This window comes from Primulina tabacum, chromosome 6 (genome assembly GCF_025594145.1).
Source record: "Primulina tabacum isolate GXHZ01 chromosome 6, ASM2559414v2, whole genome shotgun sequence".
Taxonomy (NCBI): Eukaryota; Viridiplantae; Streptophyta; class Magnoliopsida; order Lamiales; family Gesneriaceae; genus Primulina; species Primulina tabacum.
In genome coordinates, this window is record NC_134555.1 from 42,131,847 (window position 1) to 42,155,887 (window position 24,041).

The window sequence follows — 24,041 nt, forward strand, 5'->3', positions numbered from 1 at the left end:
CCTGGCCCATTAGGGAAAAAAATTAGGCCGCTAAGGCCAGGTTGCCAAATGACCTAACAAAGAAAGTAGTTAAAATTCGAGATCATAAGGTAAGGTTTTTTTTTTTTTTTTTTTTTTAAAGAGATCATAAGGTAAGGTTGTGTGTTAGAGATTTGAATTATCATGGTAAGATAATTATTTCATGATGTTTAATGATTACTTGATTAAAATATATATATATATATATATATATATATATTTTATCAATTAATTATAAAATATTGTTGAATACACCAGATATCATAATATATTATCATGTCTGTGGATCTCCTATTTCATTTATTCTTTGCCTATCAGGTTGGTAAAGAACATATTATTATCACAAAATTTACGAGGTTAATTTTCATTTTTCATTTTCTCACAATAACCTTACAAACAAAATTAATAATGTTTGTTAAAATGCATGGGTGGCTTGCTTAGGAACCACATGGTTCTCTAAAAACATATGAATGGTTCAAATTTTGACTTTAGTACGTGATTGAATATTAAATTTTGAATAGAAATTTGCGTATTTTTTTTATAATTAAAACAAATATTTGAGGAAAACTACCAAACCTGCAGGTCGTAATCGTAATCTTTACTCTTATTTTAATCTTATCTCCCACACCAGCGCAGTTTGCTTTATCTTTTTCCCGAACTCGACATTCGATTTTTTGTAATATAGTGAAATCAAATGCAACGTAAAACCCAGATTCCTTCCCTTCTCGACACCAGTTCTTGAGTGAGAAATGGAGAACAAATTTGTAAAATTACAAAGATTGGCAGTTGCGAATTCAGCAGAAAATGCTGTAAATGTGCATCAAGAACAAGAATATGGTAAAGATGAAGAAGATGAAGAGGAAGAAGCACTTTCGTTTTGCGATCTTCCACTTCATGATCATCTGTCGAGTAAACGCAAAGAAGAAGAAGAAGAAAGGATTCCTCTGCGAGCTACTGAAGCTCAAGAGGACTTCCATTTCTGCTATCTATCGAAGGATTCGGAAATGTGCGATGCAAATGAAGTGTTTTTCCAGGGCCAAATTCTTCCATTCCGCCATTCTTTAAGCTCTGATAAAGGATTATTCCAGTATCATCGGTCCATCTCGAATTCCGAATCAATCGGTGGCTCTTCTTCAATCACGCTGTTTTCTAGCAGAAGCAGCAGTATCAGCAGCAGCCACCGTTCATACAGCAGCCGCAGCTCCACAGCCGCAGCTCCGCCGTGGCGTAAGCTGCCGAATCAGCCGCAAAGACATTTGCATTCCCACCGGTGCTCGCCACCCGAAACAAATTTCCCCATATCGGGAATCATACGCACTAACAACGGAATCTGCTCCAAGAAAAAATCATCATCAGTATGGAACATTCTTCGACTAGGAATCTTAGTCACGTCCCCGCCAGAAATCGCGTTTAAGGATCTCAAAACACGATGCCCCCCCATTCCCAACACCAACTGCAAGAACTTCAGAAGCCGCAACTGCACCAATAGAAGCAGCAGCAACAACAAGATCATCCCCTACACCCAGAAAAGGAAACCAAGAGGGTTTCTTGGAGTATGCAACTGTTCGAGTGATGCCATAGATACAGTTCGTTCAAGAGCCGCGAGCATAAAGAAAAGCGCGAGTGAGACGGAGAAGCAAGCTAACGTGGTGCAGCAGGTGGAATCGCCGAAACAGAAGGCGGCGAAAAAGCAGGGGACCCATTATCGAACATTTGAATGGTTAAAGCAGCTTTCCCTTGAAGACACAGCGGAGGAAACATGATTCCAATAATATTTTTCACGCATGCTCCACTTTTTTGTGGGCTTTTTTTAATTTAATTTAATTTGAATTTTAATAATTCAGTTGTTACTGTTAAGTATTTATGTATGTATATATTTGCTTTTAAGGTTATTTTGAATTTTAATAATATTTTTATCAGACCCCACCCGATTGGAGGTGATGGACTTTTTTTCAATGGCTTGTGAAGGGAGATTCCATGGCTTCAATCTTGTATATATAATCTTACAAGAATTTTGTTTTCAGTAAAACTATTTATTAATTTAGTTAAATATAATAGTTATGGAGAGAGTTTTGATCTACATACAAGACAAGAAGCATGTTACCCGAATATATTTTCCAAATATCTTACTTCAAATCAATCGATCTAAACATACCATCAATTTATAATAAAATGACGGATTTCGAGAGGGGAAGGATAAGTTAGTGCCTTCGTAAAATAGATGCGATATAGGTATCAAAAGTTATATAATCTAATCTAGAATGTCTTTTTTCGTTTAATAAATCAAAAAGAGATTATGGTTTTTAAAATTTAAATATAATAAGTTTTAATGTCTTTTTTTCGTTTAATAAATCAAAAAGAGATTATAGTTTTTAAAATTTAATTATGAAAACTTATTAGGACACCCACATTGGTTGGTTAATGGGTGTTAAAAACACCCATTAATTTTCGCCCACCAATGTGGGCGCAAGAATTAATAATCTTGGCTGACATGGCAGCCAAGAAATTCATCAGAAATGAACGGCGTTATTTCGAAATTTGCGACGGTTTTTCGTAAACCGTCGCAAAGTGAAAAGCGTCTGTTTTTTTTAAAAAAAGGTCGCTATTTGCGACGGTTTTTTAACACCCGTCGAAAAATCGTCGCTAATTATCACCAACGGCTATTTTCAAACGGCAAAATTATGCACCAACGGCTATATTCGAAATTACTCACTATATATACTAATCAATTTCTACAAATTCATCCCACAAATCTGAAGCTAAAAAGAGCAAATATTTGCTTAAGGAATACGAAATCCTTTCGAAAGACACTTCACAAATGACGCCGGAGCAGCTTATAGTTCATGAACATCTGTGTGACCAAATTAGAGAGAAATGGAATATGTAATTTTCGATTGATGTAATTCTCTTTTCAATTATCGTAATTCGTTTTCTTTGTATTTTTTGTTTTTTTAAAGAGATTGTGTTGAATAATATTTTAAATAAAAGAGTCCAACTTTTTTTTCATTTCTTAATAATATTTTAATGAATATTGGAATTAAGTTATTTTTAAAATAATAATACTATTTATTTTTAGTAATATTTGTTGTAAAATTTTAAAAATATTAGAAAGATATTGAAATATTAAAAATAAAAAAAAAATGAGTAAGTGGACAGTGAGACCCATAAATAATGAAAGTTGAAATTAAATGAATGTGAGTGTGTGTTAATAATGGGGAAGTGTTAATGTAATGAATATGTGGCTCGTGGACCCCATTATTTTTGATGAGATGGAGAGTTATTAACATGGATTAATTCCGACGGATGATGCGGATGCCCTTGTAATTTACACGTTGAAAGCGCGAGTACTAAATGATTGGTGAAATGCCATGAGCAATGATAAAAGACGGTGGGAACTTTTAGCGTGCGTTGAAGGGAAGTGGTAGTAGTGCCTCCATGATGATTAAAGTATGAAAGCTATGCATGCCATTACTATTTCCTTTTTGCTCTTATATTCTTCATCTATCAATCAATCACAAAAAAATATAAAAAATAAAAACATAAAAGAATTATGTTCTGTAAGAACTTTATAATATTTATTTTCAATATTCATGCATAAAAGTTAATCCTTCGACTTAAATTTGTATTATTTCTAACCGCGAAACTGGTGTTTCGTCCAGAAATGCGCAGAATTTAAGTAAATTTCGTGCTGTAAGTTTTTTTTTTTTTTTACTTAATACATGCATAAGATTATAAATGGGACGATACCGGAACAAGGGAAAGAAATGGGAATAACTAAAAGTGATGCCCATGAAATAGATTGGGTATGGATATGATAAAACTATGGAATAACTCAAGGCCAACATTATTGCTTTTGGGAAAATGTCCCTTTCTTCTATTCAAATCCACCTGTTGCATGCATGCCTGAAATATCTATCCGTAAACACTATGAATCGTCTATAAGATTGTTGGAGCGAGGAAAAAAAAATGTAGGGACTAATTGGGTTGGTTCGCTCGAAAATATGGATACGCTATTTTGAACCATGGTCGACGGGGGCGAAGCTAGTCGGGCCAGTTAGAACTACGAGCCCACTATGGCAATACTCACATATTTTGGGTCACCTATTCTACTTTAAACTTAGTTGATTTGTTGGCCATCCAAGAGTTGAATCTTGAACATATGCTTTCAAGACTCGGATACATGCATGGTCCCCTACCCGATTCTGTATCCTTCGAGCGGAATCATATCTCAAACAATGCAACCTCCTTATCCCAAGATGTAGATGATTTTAGTAAACAAAATGCGAAGCTGTCGTATCATAATTTAAGTGTCCGATTTTGGATTTACTTCCCATTTAATACAAAAAAAATAACCTCGTATCTGATCAGAGGATCCTGCAGATCCCACGAAAATCAATAAACTGATAATTGATAAACTCAATACTTACTTTACAATTGGCAAAATGAAATGTTTTTCGTTTCAAATTTTAAATTTGCAAATGAGATCTCTTGCAAGAATACAAATGAGATTTTTGAAAATATTTTATAAAAGCTATTTAGAGCTTATAAAATATTTCAAAAAATAAACCAATCTGTGTTTCTGAAATCATATGAACTTTATTCAAAGCAACAAAATTAGCTTCAACACTGTCTTATATGTTATATCCCAAAATTTTTCTCAAACTCATTTTGCACATTATTTTCTTAAAAAAAAAAACATTAATCATTGTTTTAATTTGGACATATAAGTCGAAGGTTGTTTGGGAACAAAAATCAAATTTTAACATGTTGGGTCATTAATAAGAAAGTTTGTTAAAAAATAAAAACAATGCAAGAATTTTTTGATATATATAAATTTACCCTAAATTTCATAAGTACGCTACTTAATTATTTCAAGTATAAAGTGACATCATTAAACTTTCAACTAACTCAATTAAGTTTATATAAGATAGGAAATAATTAGAATAATAGATTAAAAATCGGGTGGCCATTAATTTATTAGCTAGGAAAGGAAACGGCCAAGAAGCGTGAGCATCGATCGTATGCATCCTTGGAATCAATCAATATATATATATATATATGTGTGTATATGTCACATGGGTATATACATATACATATGTATATATGTCACATGGGGAGTTGATATTTATATTTTATTTCTCGTTATTGTTATTTACGATCAATTTATAAGTAAATTTGACATATATTTTATACGTAAAACAGAATGTAGATAACACAAAATGAACCATAACAATAATGCAGCTAGCTGAGGAGTATCTGCCAACCTAATTAATAATGTCACATTATTAACTTGTTAGAATCTTTCCGACAAAATTAATATTTATCATCAACAATATTGATCCAAACTCAAGTGGTTCTGCATCGTCCATTTATTAGGGTTATTATATATTCGATTGAAAATATTTTCTAAACTTAAAATTTTAGAATGGTAATTAAATTTTATTCGATATTAAATTAAATATATCGAGTCCTATACTAGAGTATGTTGTCAGAATTTTGAAGGGACTGGAATTGTATTTTTTTCCTAAAAATTGTGTAGCAATTGAGAGTTTGTTGTTTTTAACAAATATTATAATTGACGTTAATAATATAAGGAAAAAAACTTATGTGAGACGGTTTCACGAGTCGTATTTTGTGAGACAGATCTCTTATTTGGGTCATCCATGAAAAAGATATTACTTTTTATCGGTAGGGTTGACCCCTCTCACAGATAAAGATTCGTGAGATCGTCTCACAAGAGACCTACTTTAATATAAGTCAAATCTTCTTTCAGCCGAACATGTCACTAATGATATGTTTCAATTGTGCTAATGATAAGAACCAGTATTGCTCCATATATATTATTTAAAATTTGGGGAAGTTAAAAGTATTATACGAAGATGTGTATTTGAACTCACTCTCGCTTGATTGTCCATACGTAATTCTTTTGAAAATGCAGATTTTTTAACCTCTAATATATATTAAATTGAATTGTGTTAATAAAGCATATATAAGGAGGTGATTGGTATCTTGGCATGACATCAAATCAAATGACCATACTATTTTTTTCCAACAAAATACAAACTCCCATACTCTTAAGATAAAACTAAAAATTGTCCTAATTAGAATAATTAAAATGATAGCTGTTTAAACTAGTTATCATCATTGACCCAACTAATTATATATATAAAAAAAGCCATATAAAAAAGTACCCTGAATATAAATAAATTACATATATAAACCAAATATTTCTCACAAAATCAAGAGTAGCTTGCGTAGAGTTGCTAATATATATTAGAATTTAGCTTCGAACTTGTATGGAAAAAAATAGCCATAGCTTTTCGAAAACTTAGGATTCAAAATCTATATTTCCTACCACATGCTTTAATATTATATCATATAATTGAGAATCAATTTGTGCGTAATATTTTCATTTCGAGATACTTGTAAGATAACAATTAGTATACTCTAAAATATGAGTTTCAATTAGACAGTGATAAAGATTTGCTGAATCGGGTTATTACAAAAGTTGTAATCTCCAAAATCTTCTAGTGAACATCCTTCCTACAAAAAAAGAAATGAGTGACGTAAGAGTTATTCAAATCTCCAAACATCCATAACATCTCTGTATTATTTACATTTCAGTTAGCTTATTTTTGATAACCTAATTATTTTTCTTACTTAGCCATTCTCGAGTGTTCAATCTGTCGATTTAACTTCTTTCCGCACATAACTTATCTGATTAGTTAACTCACATTGACTTGACTAAAATTACTAAATTTAAAGTCTCAACCGAATTTTGCACAAACTGGTGGGATAGTTTATTTAGCCTCCCTTCTAACCTGTCACTCATCCAAACATATATTATAATAATAGGGAAGATTTCGGCAGTTCCAACTCAACCATCTCTCCTCCTCGACCTGCCCTAATATGCTTCACTCAGTCTGATATTAAGCCAAACTTGGTCTATTTAAGAACCTTATAATAAGTCACACTCATTTCCCATCATCAAACAAACATCACCATACATCAAGAGACAAAAAACATGGGAGTCGCCCAAGATGCTCATAATGCTAGGATCTTGGGGTCCGGAGACCAGACCATAGTTCTAGCCCACGGATTCGGAACCGACCAATCCGTTTGGAAACACCTCATCCCTCATCTTGTGGAGGAGTATCGGGTCATCGTGTACGACAACATGGGGGCCGGAACTACGAATCCCGACTACTTCGACTTTGAGAGGGACACGACCCTTGAGGGTTATGCTTACGATGTGATTGCGATCTTGGAAGAACTTGAGGTGCAGTAATGCATATATGTAGGCCATTCCGTTTCCGCCATGATCGGAGTCATTGCCTCCATCACGCGGCCGATCTTTTCACCAAACTTGTCACCATTTCTGCTTCCCAAGGTTGGTCTGTTCTTTGTGAATGAATAAGGGTTGAACTTTAGTAAAATAATATATGTTTTTTAAAAATAATACAATTAATACAAGGTCAGAGCCAAAGAGGGCATATACAAAAATGGTAATTCTCCCATCTCTACGTCTCTTTATCATTATTATTCTTTTTTAATCATTTTCTATCAATAGTAAAACAGAAATTTACTAATTATTATATTGCATGAGACTTCATTAATATTAATTTGTATTCCTAACTATCGGTCATCAAGTTTTGGATAAAATAGCTAGCTTAATTCTTTTTTTTTTTTTACCAAATTCCTATAAAAAAAACTATGATGCAAACTATTAACAAAATAAGTTGGGCTCGAATTCGACTCTACTTTGGCTTGAATTAAAAATTTTCAAAATGATCAAATACTGCTAGATTCATTTGCGCGCACCCCCACCCCGTCTGGATCACCAATTTTCTAACAAAAAAACAATGCCGTAAATTGTTTTCTAACTCTACGTCACTTTCAACTGTAATTATGAACATATCATGTAAGCGTACGTGCAAACGACGTAAAATTTCCGATTTTTATTTTGTCTTTCTTGACACGCATGCACTGGAACTGATTATTTAAAATGAATAATCAATTCCTCCACCATTAGACTCGTTCGTTGATCTTCTAAATCTAATTCAACCATTTCAATGAATCAGGTACCTTAATGACCCAGAATACTTCGGAGGGTTCGAGAAGCGATGAAATCAAATTACAAGGCATGGTGCAGCGGGTTCGCGCCGTTGGTAGTCGGGGGGGACATGGAATCCGCAGTGGTCCAAGAATTCAGCAGGACTTTATTCAACATGAGACCCGATATAGCATTAATTGTAGCACAAACTATATTTTTCAGCGTTGTCAGACCGCTTTTACAACATGTAACAGTCCCCTGCCACATCATCCAGAGCATGAAAGATTTGGCCGTGCCGGTTGTGGTTTCTGAGTTCCTCCACCAGAACATCGGCAGCGAGACGATAGTCGAGGTTATGTGCACTGACGGCCACTTGCCTCAGCTGAGCTCGCCGGACGAGGTGTTTCCGGAATTCCGGTGATTCTTAGGCATATTCGGAATAATATTGCTGTTTGATTTGGTTTTGGCTTCGGTACTTAGCTTGTGTTCTCTTTGTTCATTGGGTTTGTAATAGTATTGTTGGTCGATTTGTTCATGAAGTATTTTTCATTATTTTAGTCGTGTAAACCTAAATTCACACCCTCCCGCTCGGATTCGGACCCGGAGCCGGGTTTTTGATTTTTAACTTGTATATTTATAATAAAAATCAAATGTCAATAACACACTTTCAATCAAATATCAAAAATAATAATTCTATGCCATTCAATAATTCATATGTATCTCACAACATATTTATTGTATATTAATCGTATAATGTCAAATCTCATACGTGAGAACCCGGATTTCCAGCCTCAGCTAGCATTTTGCAGCAGCTGTCAAAATTTAAGTAGCAATGCAAAATTTCCAGCAGAAGCTAATATTTCAGAAGATGGTATTTTTCCAGCAGACAAAATCCAGCAGCAGAAGAGTTTAGTAGCGAAATTCCAGCAGATAGCTACTGATTCTGCTTATGACTTGTAACTGAAGCATTTAACACGGAATAAATGTTGTTAATGGCAGATTATGGCCATTTATTTGAGAGGCTAACAGTCAGATTTTTTCCTATAATAACACCCTTAAATCTCTGAATTGGTGTTACACAAATCTTGAGTAACACTTAAAATTCGAGTTAAGAGAGTGCCTATTTTCGATCAGTAGAAACCAGTAGCAAGAACAAGCAGATTTCAGATTTCAACCGAAACTTTCTAACAAATTACGGTTAGTGAGCTTATGTATAAATATCTTGAAATCCGTTTGATAATTCCCGTTTTATGTATTTTTTATCTCTGATTTTTGAAGCATGAAACCTAGTGAACTAATGGTATGATTATATATTCTGAACATTACTGAATTCTGATTACTGATTACTGGCCTCACCCCTTAGAGGAGAGAACATATAGGGGACTAATATCAGTTTAGCCATGAAATTCACAAACGTGCTCAGTGCTTACTTACTTGTTAAATTTCTGATTTCTGTTCTGAATACTGATTCCTAAATACTGATTCCTGTTCTGAAAATAAGAGTTTCTGTATATTATTTGTATTACTGTTTCTGTTGAAAATGACTTTGAAAACTGGGAGTTATTCCCGCCCCCGCTTACTGAGTGACAATCATATCACTCACCCACCAAAACCTATCTCAGATAACGAGAAATAGTTATTAGAAGAAGAAGAGCAGATCCAGTTCTGGGGCTGGTGAAGAAGACTATCATTTCTCAGTTCTAATTTATGTTTTTCCGTTGCATCTGTTAAGACGTTGTTATATTCGGTTTTACATTTCCGCTGTAAAACATTAGTCATTTGACTTTGTATCAGACAATGGATATTCAGTATTATAAATAAAAGACTGGTTTCTGAATTTTGTACTTCTGAGGCTTGTTGTTTTCGAATGTAAATTTGAGAGCAACGCCAGTGTCGACCAACCTCATCCCTGAGGCGTGACATCATACAACAAGCAATCTTCAAGAAAGAAAGATATGGATGTTGTACCATGATTTGTGAATGTCGGTTTTGAAACTCTAGAGTTATTCAATCTACATTTTTATAAACTCTTTAAAAAATATAACAATATTTAAAATTAATTTTTATAGTGATACTTAACCTTGACTTTAAGAAACTCTATTTAAAATAGAGAGGTATCAAAAATTTCAATAGATTTTAATTTTTTTAATAAAATTTTATTAGCCCATAAAATTGAAATTAATAATATTTGTTTAACGAATAAAATTTATTTAATTTTCTTAAGATTTTTCAGTCAATTGGAAAATTGATTCTTATTTTCACTCGAAAATTATATTTATACAATATATATTATTAAATACTTTATTGACAGAACACACACATATATAAACATATTGCATTCATTAAGCACAAATTACTAATTTAATAAAATGACATTTTAAAAAAAAATTGTGAACACACACACGCACACACATTTATATACACACACACACACATTTACACACACACACACACACATAAAATATGACTATATGGATTAAACCTATCAAAACATTGTAAGATGTCATTAACTAAAAAAATTAGTGTACTTGTATTATATTTTCGTGGGCAATATATTTTGTTTCATTATATTTTCGTGGGCAAAATCCTTCCAATTCCATGAAAAAGTTTATAAATTTCTTTAAAAATATTCCCAAAAAAATCCACAAAAGTCTCTGAAAAATATTCTACAACTATTTAAAATTTTATAAAAATCTATCAATTATACAAAGTCAATCATCTTAAAAGAAGCCATTAATTTTTTACTCACATGCTTACAAGCAGTTGGATAAAATGATACGTGAATGATCCAAAGACCAAAACCAACCGCCCAACGAGAAATATTGCAATTTTTAGGCCTATATAAAAATTGAAGGCAAAAATTTGTGTGAGACGATCTCACGGGTCGTATTTTGTGAGACAGATATCTTATTTGGGTCATCCATGAAAAATACTTTTTCATGCTATAAATATTACTTTTTATTTATTGTGAATAACAATAGAGTTGACCCGTCTCACAGATAAAGATTCGTGAGACCGTCCCATAAGATACCTACTCAAAATTGAATTCAACTTATGAAAATAGATCGGTTAATTCGATTTAGACAAAAATTTGTGTTAGACGGTCTCACGGGTCGTATTTTGTGAGACATATCTCTTATTTGGGTATTTCATGAAAAAATATTACTTTTTATGCTAATAATATTACTTTTTATTGTGAATATCGGTAGGGTTGACCCGTCTCAGAGATAAAAATTCGTGATAACGTCTCACAAGAAACCTACTCTTCGATTTAACCATTCTTTCATACCAATGGTCCAAATCGAACCGATTTATCCAATTTAACTGATTTTTTTATTATAGAAAAACATGTTTTAAATTAGCTTAACCGAATTTTCGAATTAATTCAACTGGATCTATTAATTTGTTTTGCCGAAGTTTTACTCACTCGTCCCATGAGAACAATAAGAATAATATTTGGACGAAAAGCAAGATAACTTTAGGAATAGTAAGCGTGAAACCCATTTAATTATTGAGCTTAAAATTATATCTTACGGGTTTATATGTGTTTTTTTTTTTTTAAAAAGAAAGTCTTCATTTCTTCTAATTTATGTCCTAAAAATTTATTTTGTAAGACAGAATTCAAGAGTTTCTATTGGATCACATCTCTGAAGAAGATCCCTTCGTTCGGAGCCCTGTTTTGCAGTTTCTCCTACAGACAAGTTAATATATTGAGCCTTTCTGTTTTTGTATTTGTTTTAACTTTTGATCGTATGTTTGCTTAAATGATTTAAAAAAAACATTATTAGTACATTTGATCCAATTTTAAAACAAATCAAAATAATATATATTTTGATATCGAAGTAACAACATTATATTTCAATTAAAACATCAAAAACTAGCTATTTTGTTAAAACTGAGTGCAATTTGGTTTATTACAACGATTTAGTTGAGGGTGCAACGTTGTCGCCACGCTTAAGAGGCGTAAGTGACGTGGCGACTCCAAAGAGAGACGCATGAATTCGGGCCCGGCCCGGAGGTTTCAATCGCCACATGATTTTGTCTGCTCCTGCATGGCCCGACCAAATGTCCACTTTCCTTCTATTCCATTTATTTATTTTATGAATAATTATTTCAATTTAGTATTAAAAAAAATGTTCAGTTTATTTATTTACATTCCTCCATTCACTTTGTCCTGTCATTTGTTTTTTCACATTTTCCATAGAATCCAGAACCATGCAACGCAAAACGGGATTTCTACTCGCATTGGTCTGCATTGCGGTGGCTACTATCGGGGCACAATCTCCTGCGGCTGCCGATGCGCCTAATGGAGCCAGTTTTATTTCCTGGCCACCAGCTTCGGCTCCAGTTTCAAGTCCTCTACCCGCCAATGCTCCTACCGGAGCCAGTTTTATTTCCTGGCCACCTGCTTGGGCTCCAGTTTAAAGTCCTCTACCCGCCAATGTTCCTAGCGGAGACAGTTTTATTTCCAGTCCACCTGCTTCAACACCAATTACAGTGGCTTCTCCAGTCTCCATGCCTTCGGTTTCAAGTCCTCCACGTTAGAGTTTTTATTCTCAAAATCATGTTTCTACGTATATATAAACATGATATATAATATGCGGAAGCGGATCGAGAATTACCTCCGGCCATTGAAAATTTGTTGAAGCTTTCTGATTTCCTTTAGATTGAAGCCTTCTAAACACTCCAATACTCCTTTAGATGGTGTATTTTCTGTATGAGATTGTGTATTTAGGGACCTCAATGCCTTCGGTATTTATAGACACACTCATACCATCACCGAGTGTTTTGGGAGCTCGAGATTCAAACCAAATTTGTATACGCATCTCAATTTTTCAAAATTTGAGGCTGCCGTGTACACATTTTTTCAACACGTTTATTTTACGGTTACGGGTCACAATTTTCTTACATTCTCCCACTTGACCCGTATATCTCATTTACCATAGGAGAAAACAAAATACATGAATCATGGCGATATGTCATCTAAAAGCGATTATTATCTTCCATGTATCACAATGTATTATATCTATCAAATAACTTAATGAATAAACCCTATGTTTATTCGAGGTCCAACTTTATTGATATTTTTCATGATAACTGAATATGTACATAACTGAATATGAAAAATATCATAACTTAATGAGTTTCATTAATTTTGTTTTTACAACAAAATTACATAAAAGAACCAAGTCTCATTCTTTCTGTATGATCCTTCAATTTCAATGGTGGCATCCCTTAGTCAAAGGATCTGCAATCATCAATTCAGTGCTAATGTGCTCGATAACCATGGTTTTATCTTTAACACGTTCTCGTATGGCTAAATACTTAATGTCGATGTGCTTGTTTCGACTACCACGTTTGATATTTTTAGTCATAAAAACAGCAGCTGAATTGTCACAATATATTCTTAATGGCCTAGATATAGAATCCATAATTCTAAGCCCTGAAATGAAACTCTTCAACCATACACCATGTGAAGTTGCCTCAAAACAAGATACGAACTCAGCTTCCATAGTGGAAGTAGCAGTCAATGTCTGCTTTGCACTTCTCCAAGATACAGCTCCACCAGCTAGCATAAAAATATATCCTGAAGTGGATTTTCTTGAGTCAATGCAGCCAGCGTAGTCTGAATCAGAGTAGCCAATTACTTCCAAATTCTCAGTTCGTCTGAACATAAGCTATAATCTTTGGTCCCTTGAAGGTACCTCATGACTTTCTTTGCAGATTTCCAGTGATCTAAACCTGGATTACTCTGATATCTTCCCAACATCCCAACAATAAATGCAATGTCAGGTCTAGTGCAAACCTGAGCATACATCAAGCTTCCGACAGCAGAAGCATAAGGAATGTTTTTCATTTGTTCCCGCTCTAGATCATTCTTTGGGCATTGGCTCAAATTGAATTTATCGCCTTTCACAACGGGAGCTATACTTGGTGAACAATCTTTCATCCGATATCTCTCTAAAACTTTGTTGATATAGGTTTCTTGAGACAGACCTATAATACCTCGAATTCGGTCTCTATGTATCTTAATGCCAATGACATAAGATGCATCGCTCATATCCTTCATATCAAAGTTTTTAGAGAGGAATTGTTTCACCTCATATAACAGACCCTTATCATTGGTTGCAAGTAATATATTATCCACATATAGAATTAGGAAACAAATCTTGCTCCCACTGACCTTCTGGTATATACATTGATCCATGAGGTTCTCAATGAATCCAAATGAAGAGATAATAACATCATGAAATTTCAAATACCATTGACGAGAAGCTTGTTTCAATCCATATATAGATTTCTTAAGCTTACAAACCAATTGCTCACCATTACTAGAGAAGAATCCTTCAGGTTGATTCATATAAACCTCTTCCTCTAGTTCTCCATTGAGAAAAGCTGTTTTCACATCCATTTGTTGTAAATCCAAGTCAAAATGTGCAACTAATGCTAGAATGATACGGAGAGAATCTTTCTTAGATACAGGAGAAAAAGTCTCCTTATAGTCGATTCCTTCCTGCCGAGTGAATCCTTTAGCAACGAGTCTTGCTTTATATCTTTCAATGTTGCCTAATGAATCTTTCTTTGTTTTGAAAACCCATTTACATCCAATGGCTTTTATACCATCAGGCAACTGAACAAGATCCCAGACTCCATTAACTGCCATAGAATTCATCTCTTCTTTCATAGCATTAAACCATAGTTTTGACTCATTACAACTCATGGCTTGTGAAAACGTTTCAGGATCATTTTCGGCTCCGATGTTAAAATCCGATTCTTGTAAATACATAACATAATAACTAGATATAGCTGATCTTCTAATTCTAGTAGATCTCCTTAGGTTGTTTGGTTGATCAAAAATTTCTTGTTGTTCTTCATTAACAACTTAATCTACTGGATTTTCATCAGCAATTTGTGGAACTTCAATAACTGGTTGTCTAACACCCATTTGCTCTTGAGGGGTGTGAATAACGACCAATCTATCATTTGAATAAGAGGGTTGTGCATTAATGTGATCATTCTCAAAAATTATGTCATTTGAATGATCATTCCCACTAATCAAATCATTCTCAAGAAATTTTACATTTCTTGATTCCACAATTCTAGTGTTGTGAGATGGACAATAGAATCTGTACCCTTTGGATTTTTCGGCATACCCAATGAAATATCTACTTATAGTTCTTGGGTCCAGTTTCTTTTCATGTGGGTTATAAACTCTTATTTCAGAAGGACAACCCCAAACGCGTATATGTTGCAAACTCGGTTTCCAACCTTTAAATAACTCAAATGGCGTCTTTGGGACAGCCTTAGTTGGAACTCGATTTAATATATACACAGCTGTCTTAAGAGCTTCAGTCCACAAGGATTTAGGAAGTTTTGAGCTACTTAACATGCTCCTCACCATGTCCAATAATGTTCGGTTTCTCCTCTCAGCTACACCATTTTGTTCTGGAGAACCAGGCATAGTATATTGGGCAACAATCCCATGTTCTTGGAGAAACTTCGCAAACGGATCAGGTGCTTGTTCATTCTCAGTGTATCTACCATAATATTCTCCACCTCTATCAGTTCTCACGATCTTAATATGTTTTCCACATTGCTTCTCCACTTCAGCCTTGAAAACCTTAAAGGTTTCTAGTGCTTCGTTTTTGTTATGAAGCATGTAGATATACATGTATCGTGAGTAATCATCAATGAAAGAGATGAAATATTTCGGACTTTGCATGTCCATATCTGGACAATAAATATCTGAATGTATGATTTCTAATATTACTATACTCCTCTTGGCACTTTTTTTAGACTTATTGGTCTGCTTTCCCTTAATGCAGTCCACACAAGTCTCAAAATCAGTAAAATCTAAAGTACTAAGTACTCCATCATTTACTAATCTTTTAATTCTCTCTATGGAGATGTGTCCCAATCTCCTGTGCCACAATATAGAGGAATCTTCATTTATAACACATCTTTTAATACCTCCCTGAACATGCATAGTGGTGTTATTATTTTGTAAATAAATAGAGAAAAGACCATCAATCATTGTACCATTTCCAATAAGATTTGATTTATAAAACAAATTTATTGATTTATCCAAAAACTGAAATGAATAACCAAGAGGTACAAGTTTTGAAACTGAAATTAAATTCCTAGAAAAACTAGGAACATAAAAGGTCTTTTCTAATTTTAAAATATAACCACTATTCAATACTAGGCAGCAAGTCCCAATAGCCTCCACACGCGAAGACATCTTGTTTCCTGAATAGATGCTTCACTCATTTTCTATTGGCTTCTTTAGGTTTTGCATACCCTGCAAGGTATTTGTAACATGGATTGTAGAACCAGAATCAATCCACCATGTGTTATAAATCATATTAACCATATTAGATTCATAACATACAAATGAAGTAGGAATACCTTTCTTTTCAAGTCAGTCCTTAAATTTATTGCAATCCTTCTTAATGTGTCCCGTCTTTTTACAGAAGAAACACTTGGATTCTTTCTTGATGTCAGGTTGGGGTGGAATTATTCCTTTCCCTTTTCCCTTGACTTTGGCTTGCTTCTTATACTTTCCTTGTGTAGTCATAAAAACATTTTCACTTGTTTCCATTAACAACCTTCCTTCCTCTTGAACACACATGGTCATTAATTCATTGATTGACCATTTATCCTTATGTGTGTTGTAAGAAATTTTGAAGGGTCCATATTGCTGTGGAAGAGTGCATAAAATGTAGTGCACAAGAAAAGTCTCAGACATTTTCACTTCAAGTGTCTTTAATCGAGCCGCTATATCCCGCATTTTCATTATGTGATCTCGCAAACCTCTCACACTGGTGAGCCTTAATGAAGAGAATTCCATAATTAGGGTGCTTGCAAGTGCCTTATCTGAAGACTGAAATTGTTCATCAATAGCCTTCAGTAATTCTCTGACATTATTATGCTGATCGACAGAACCACGCATACCAGCAGAGATTTTGGTCTTTATGAACATTACGCAGAGTCGATTAGATCGCTCCCATTTTTCATAAAGATCAACATCATCCGGAATGCTGTTTTCAGTAATAGCAGATGGTTCGTCTTTCCGTATAGCATAATCAGTATCCATCCACCCTAATTGAAGAAGAATTCTTTCTTTCCAAATTTTATAATTATCGCCCTTTAGATCGGGAATGTCACATTTCATATCAGAAAAAGTCGCAGGTTGCATAACTGCACAAAATATCATATGCTTAAAATTTGAGACAATATCATTTTTACCAATGTAATTCATGTTTTAAAAATCTAGTGACATAAAATTTGCCTGTGGGCTAAAATTTTAATTCAATAAGATTTTTCTGTAACTTTATGATAAAACTATCAAAATGTATTTTCCTTAACTCCTGTGGGTAAATTAAGAAAAATATAATTTGATATTTTAACCTAATTAGTTATATAAATATAATAAAAATCCATGTGGGGTAAATTTTATTATGTTTATATAATAATTACAATTGATGTCCATTATGTGATCCAAATCCACTTAATGCATAATTTTTTATAATTAAGGATGCTATGGCTATTCCTCAATTATTTAAAATTATACGGTTCACTGAACAAAATTTTGGCTTTACTTAATGCTTTATATAATAATTATTTCGCAATCAACACTTTCCAAGAGTGCTTCCAGGAAAGATAGGTAGTGCTAAGGCCCTTTAAATACCCAACTCCTAGACAGAGCAACGCTCCTCAGGGAGACCAGGGGCTAGTCAAGGCAGTTTAAACCGGTCTATGAAGAACTCTCTCAGATCATGTTTTCTTACGTCACCTTATAATTATTATTCAACTTAATTATCCACATTTATGTGAATCTTTATAAGCCAAAATTTTTCATATTAAATAACTTTATATTCACATTTTTACTTAATATGAACAATTACATTCCCCAACAGTTTTTCTCTTCAATCAGAGTAGTGATAAAGTGAGGATCACATAAAAATGTGGGCTCCTCATCAGTTTTTCTCTTTTATCAGAGTAGTGATAAAGTGAGGATTATTTGTTCATTTGTGAATATCTGAAATATTTTATTATATTATATTCATATCTTACTTGATATGTTCATCTCAATATAATTTAATATGAACATAATGTGAATATTGATTTTCAAAATATATATATATTTTTTATTTTTATTTTTTTTTCAATACAATTTGCATTTAAATTTCAAGAATAAATGCAAACACAATATTAAATTTGCATGTACAAATCAAACACTTATCTGTAATATTTGACATTATCTAACATGCAAAAATAATTTCTAAACATGTATTGAAAATTGCACTGAATTTGGAAATATTTTAATGTGTACAAATTATTTAACCAAATGCTATATGTATATCAAATTATACATATAACTTAATAACACATTAATTATTTATTTATTATTATTATTTTTATTAAAAAATAATAAAATAAATAAATACATATATACACATATATTTAAATACCCATAATATGTGACACATTATCCAAGATGCAAATTTTATCTCAAAAAATCGGAAGTGTAATTCCAAACACGATTTTTTCACCACCAATTCATCCTCCGATTTTATCATGTTGTGTAATGGTGGTAGTTTTCGGTCAACATCATAATGTGAGAGTCTGTGTCTCAAATGTTATGATAGTAAATTCATATATTATTATAATATTGGTTATAATAATATCAATGTCAGAATAACATTCATGCATTTGAATCTACCACCAAAATGGTAGATTGACATTAAATGTTTCTTATCACTAAATTGAAGTCCGAATACATTATTAAAGCCAACAAGCCAACAGAAAAGTTTTATTCAACCTCACTCAGAATTTACAGAAACTTTCTCCCAAAATTTCTTGTTTTTTTTTTTATTATTTTCAAGATTTCAATCCGAGAACAAGGTTTTTATATTAGTTATGCTCTGAAGAAGGTTCCAGGTAAATCTTGAATATTATTTTACCCGATCCTCAACCTTTAAGTTTTTTGTACGTAAAACTTGCATACATTCTCAAATTTTCATGCTTATGAAAACAAATTTTCAAGGCAGAGATATAGATGTTCTGATACCAAATGTTAGAGTTTTTATTCTCAAAATCATGTTTCTACGTATATATAAACATGATATATAATATGCGGAAGCGGATCGAGAATTACCTCCGGTCATTGAAAATTTGTTGAAGCTTTCTGATTTCCTTTAGATTGAAGCCTTCTAAACACTCCAATACTCCTTTAGATGGTGTATTTTCTGTATGAGATTGTGTGTTTAGGGACCTCAATGACTTCGGTATTTATAGGCACACTCATACCATCACCGAGTGTTTTGGGAGCTCGAGATTCAAACCAAATTTGTAGCTGCCGTGTACAAATTTTTTCAACACGTTTATTTTACGATTACGGGTCACAAATTTCTTACACTCCACTGGCCAGTGCTCCTCATGGAGCCAGTTTCATTTCCAGTCCACCTGCTACGTCACCAGTTACAGTGGCTTCTCCGGCTTCGGATCCAGTTTCAAGTCCTCCAGTTTCATTCCCCGTGGATCCCTCTCCGAGTCCGGCTCCAATAACAGATATTTCTCCGGTTCAGTCCTCACAATCTCCAGCGCCTGAAGCAGCCACTCCCTTGGGGTCTCTGGTTTCGGCACCAGCTCCAGCCACTGCAGCACGGACGACTAAGCCCCCGTCTAAGGCGCCAGCTCGTAGTAAAAAGAAGGCCAAGAAGGCGCCTGCTCCAGCTCCGGCTCCTAAGCCATTCAGCACACCAGCACCGGCGACTGAATCTCCTGGACCAAGCCTGGACTTCATTTCTCCTGGTCCGGCAGATGATCAGGTACGCATTGACAAAACTTGATGCTTCTGAAAACCACAGTGACTACTAACATGTAAATCGTGAAATTTGAAAAATTCTCCAGCCCGATCCGGGTTCTAGTTCCGTGCTCCTGCTCCCCGGAGACGCCTTTTTTATTTCCCGCACCCATTAATGGCGGTGATCTTTGGATGTATTTTCTGAGCGGCGTTGGTCTTACGAGAGCATTTAGGTTGTCGCGAAGTAGAATATATATAATGAGTCTTTGACAAATATTGCCGAACTCAGAAGATTCTTATTTTTTGGCGCTTTTTACGCAACCACGTCAATCTGTTAGCATGCATGCGAAACCTAGGATAATAGCACTGTAACTTTTTCACGAAATAAATAATTTGGGGTTTTTAACCAAATCCTCTTAATCTAGGACGCAAAAAATGTAAATGCTAATTTCACCCTACTGATCAATCTGAAACGTGCAGAGCTTAAGGCTAACTCTAAGGGCCATTAAAATGGGAAATTATATGATATGATAAATTCTTGCTAGATTTCTGGCATAATATACGAGGTTACACAGTCATCAGGTCAAATCATTATGTATACAGGCTTCTTATACGCTAATGTATTTGATCATACGGCCGAGTCCACACCATATCTTGGAGATCGGATGGCTAATATGTAGCCACGCTACATGGGGTAAAATGTGAAAGCATAGAAAAATCTGTCCCGTATATTATCAATACAATCCTGTTTTTATACTGTTTGAAAAGTTCGTCAACGGTCAACATTTATTCTTTATGATCAATACAATCTTTCATGCAATAATGCAGAGTGGGGTGGAGAAGAAGGCGCTGGGGAGTTTGGCTATTGGGGGAGGGGCCGTGTTCGTCTGGCTCATCGGGCATTAATTTTAGTTTGTATATTGTTTTTGTCCCCTACCACCAAAGGAAAAAACAGACCCACAAATGTTAAAATATTAAAGTTCACAGATCTCGGGCTACTAGATTCTAGTAGTTTTCGCATTTTGTATTAATTTCTTATCCGTAGCTTTTGTTCCAATTTTAATCTAGTTTTCTGTTTTTTTTTTATAATGCAAAATCTATTGAATTGGAGAAATCGACCTTTGCGAACGATCCCAAATCCCAATACATGGATTGGTTCAAAGGGACGAAGTCTGTTTGTTTCTCAAATGCAAGATTGTACAGAGGTTGAGAATGTTAAGGTTGAAATTTGGACCTAACTCAATTTCTCAGAGGAGAGGATTGTCCAAGTTCATACATACAAATTCCATATATTTTATCTAACCGACGTGGGACAACTAAGAAGGAAAAGATGAAAATAACGTAACAATCTTAGAACACGAGAATCTACAATGGTTCAGTTTTTGGCCTACTACATGGGCGGAAAGACGAAGAAGTTGTGTGTGTTTTATTGACGATATCCAAACGTTTTTTTTCCTATCAGCGAGTCAAGTTTCTAAAAGTAAATGTGGAATAAAAGAATGGTTTTGTGTTTTGTGCTTCTAAATACTTTTTGTTTTTTTGTTTTGCTCACATGAATTAATGGCTTCGCTAACTATGGGCAAACATGATTTCAAGGACTCAAAAAATTAGCTTAACTGAGCAAATTACAAAAAAGGAGAACTTTTTTTTATATTTTTGGTTATGTTAGTGGTAAATTTACCTCTTAATCCATTAATTTATATTATATTTTTTAAATTTTATTAATTTCTCATCGAAAAATATTGATATGATATTGAACATTTCAGCAATGTTCATCGTTACCTCAATATATTGATAAAAATAACTAAAATCGTAAAAAATAAAATAAATTAGTTGACCAGAAAATCGACCAATTACATAATGAAAAATAATTTCCGCGACGAAAATTTGTATGAAAAGCCATCATAAAAGTAGTACTCTGATAAATAAGCCCTTCTACTTTTTCGTTGAATTCAATATTTCGTGCTCATCCTTGCTGGAAATAATCAAAGATTCGGATAACATTGAGGTTTCTTGTTCCAATGTGCTACGTATCTATCATATGATTGAATTTATATATGTTCATAAATATATCATCCATGATTCTAAAAATCGAACGTAGATTCTAAAAATAATAAAAATGACCCTACTTAAATAATTTCTAATTAGTTATCAAAAGACGTAACAAAAAACATCTATAAAGTAATTAATAATTTAAAAATTGTCCCCTTAACATTTTTACTTAAAAGTTATTTCACAAAAAATAATATAAACAAATTAAATTTGTATATGCACGATATGTTGTTAAGATTGAAACTTGAACCTAACTCAACCCCAAAAGCTAACTCAAGTAGGGATGATTGTACAAGCTCATATATACAACTCACAGGTTATTTATCCAACCGATGTGTGACAATTAACACACATCTCTCACGCCCAGGAATGAACATCTGGAGCGTGCAGTTTACAAATGACCCAATTATGGGCAGAACGGGTGGCCTAATTATTGATAGTCCAACACATAACGGTGGAACCCAGGCTCTGATACCATGTTAAGATTGGAGCTTGGACCTAACTCAAACCCAAAGCTAGCTCAATGGGGGATTGTCTAAGCCCATATATACAACTCAAATGTTACTTATTCAACCGATGTGGGATAATTAACATATGTGAACGAACCAATCCTGAAGATCAAAACGAAAATAACAAGTTCAAATCCCAGCAAAAGAGGTAACAAAAAAAAAAAAAACCTAAATGAAAATCAGCTCCAAATATACGTAACTTGTAAAGATATTCGGATTTACTTAAGAGGATGACTCGATCGTCAGGGGAAGATCGTCCCCGAGGAAAATAAGCAAAAGAGCACGATTTGACCTGGCTTTGGAGGACAAATTCGTCCGTTCACAAAAAGATTGCTCTGGCAAGAAAGAAATGGCTCTGGCATTATAACTCGCCTATCACTTATAAATCGATAAGCTCATCAAATGAACTGTTGTGGTATCTATCCGCCCATGGATTTCACATGTAATGGAACCATATATGAATTATTTTATCAAATCTGTTCTTTTCCAACATCGTACGGAGCTATTTGTTTTAAGAGGAAGAAAATTACAAGATATGTCTATTTTTTTTAATTAAAAAAAATATTTATCAGAAACTATAATTTTAAAATGTATGTTGATAGATTTGATATATATTTGATTGTATTTTAACTATGAGATCTCGTGTTATTTATGTTTTTTTTTTTAATTCATGTTTTGAACAGTGTTTAAAAAAGTATTATTTAGGACGGCCTAGACGACGTTTAGGCGCTAGACAATCTTCCACCGTCCCGATTTTTAGAACCGCATAGACGGTCACCCACTTTAATATATATTTTTTTAAAAAAATTGTTTGACATATTTTTCAATCAATTTATATTTGATAAATATTAATAATATGTCATTGCTTTTGAGTTTGAATCTGATAAAGATGAATTATTTGAGAAATATGTAGACAACAATAAGAATTAGATATTTAAGTTAAAAAAAACCATCTAGACGTCGCCCGGCTATCGCCACCGATTTTTAGAACATTGGTTTTGATTATCGAGAATTTGGTTTGTAAAATATTATTGATACAAAAGTATAAGTACTGATGAAAAGACGAGTTACAGATAATACAGATAGTAGGAGAAATGAAATGAATGAACATATATTTATTTGAAGAAAATATAAATAAGATTATATATAATATTTAACTTCATTTTTTAGGAGTTGGAAAGTCGGTGTCATCACTCAAATAATTTAGAAAACGTTTCCCTCGTAATTTTAATTTTATCAGGCATAGTTTGGTACACATGATATGATAAACATGTGATATATAATATAAGGATAAGTTAATGCTAAATAAGATGTATGATATTATATTTAATGTTTGGCATGATTTTAATAAGAGTGATTAAATTTATATATTATATTGTAATGTCAAAATTAACCTTATCATAATAAATTTTATAATTTCAAAGTTGTTGCTTAAGTTCATATTTTTTATCTGTTCATGCGCCGATAGTGCTTCATGATTTATTTATTTTTACCTAATTTTATATATTATATAATATGATAATTGAGCCCTTAATTTTGTGAGTCTAGTCAAATATCAATTTTTAAGGTTAATCGAGTGATATTAATAATTTTATTGATA

General features: G+C 33.4%; 2 pseudogenes; both read left to right on the forward strand.

Annotated features, from left to right (window-relative positions):
* Positions 1–6,889: 6,889 nt before the first annotated feature.
* LOC142548260 (karrikin insensitive 2 receptor CA-like) lies at positions 6,890–8,634 on the forward strand (annotated as a pseudogene).
* A 3,401-nt stretch (positions 8,635–12,035) lies between these two features.
* On the forward strand, positions 12,036–21,019 carry LOC142549679 (uncharacterized; annotated as a pseudogene).
* The last annotated feature ends 3,022 nt before the right edge of the window (positions 21,020–24,041 follow it).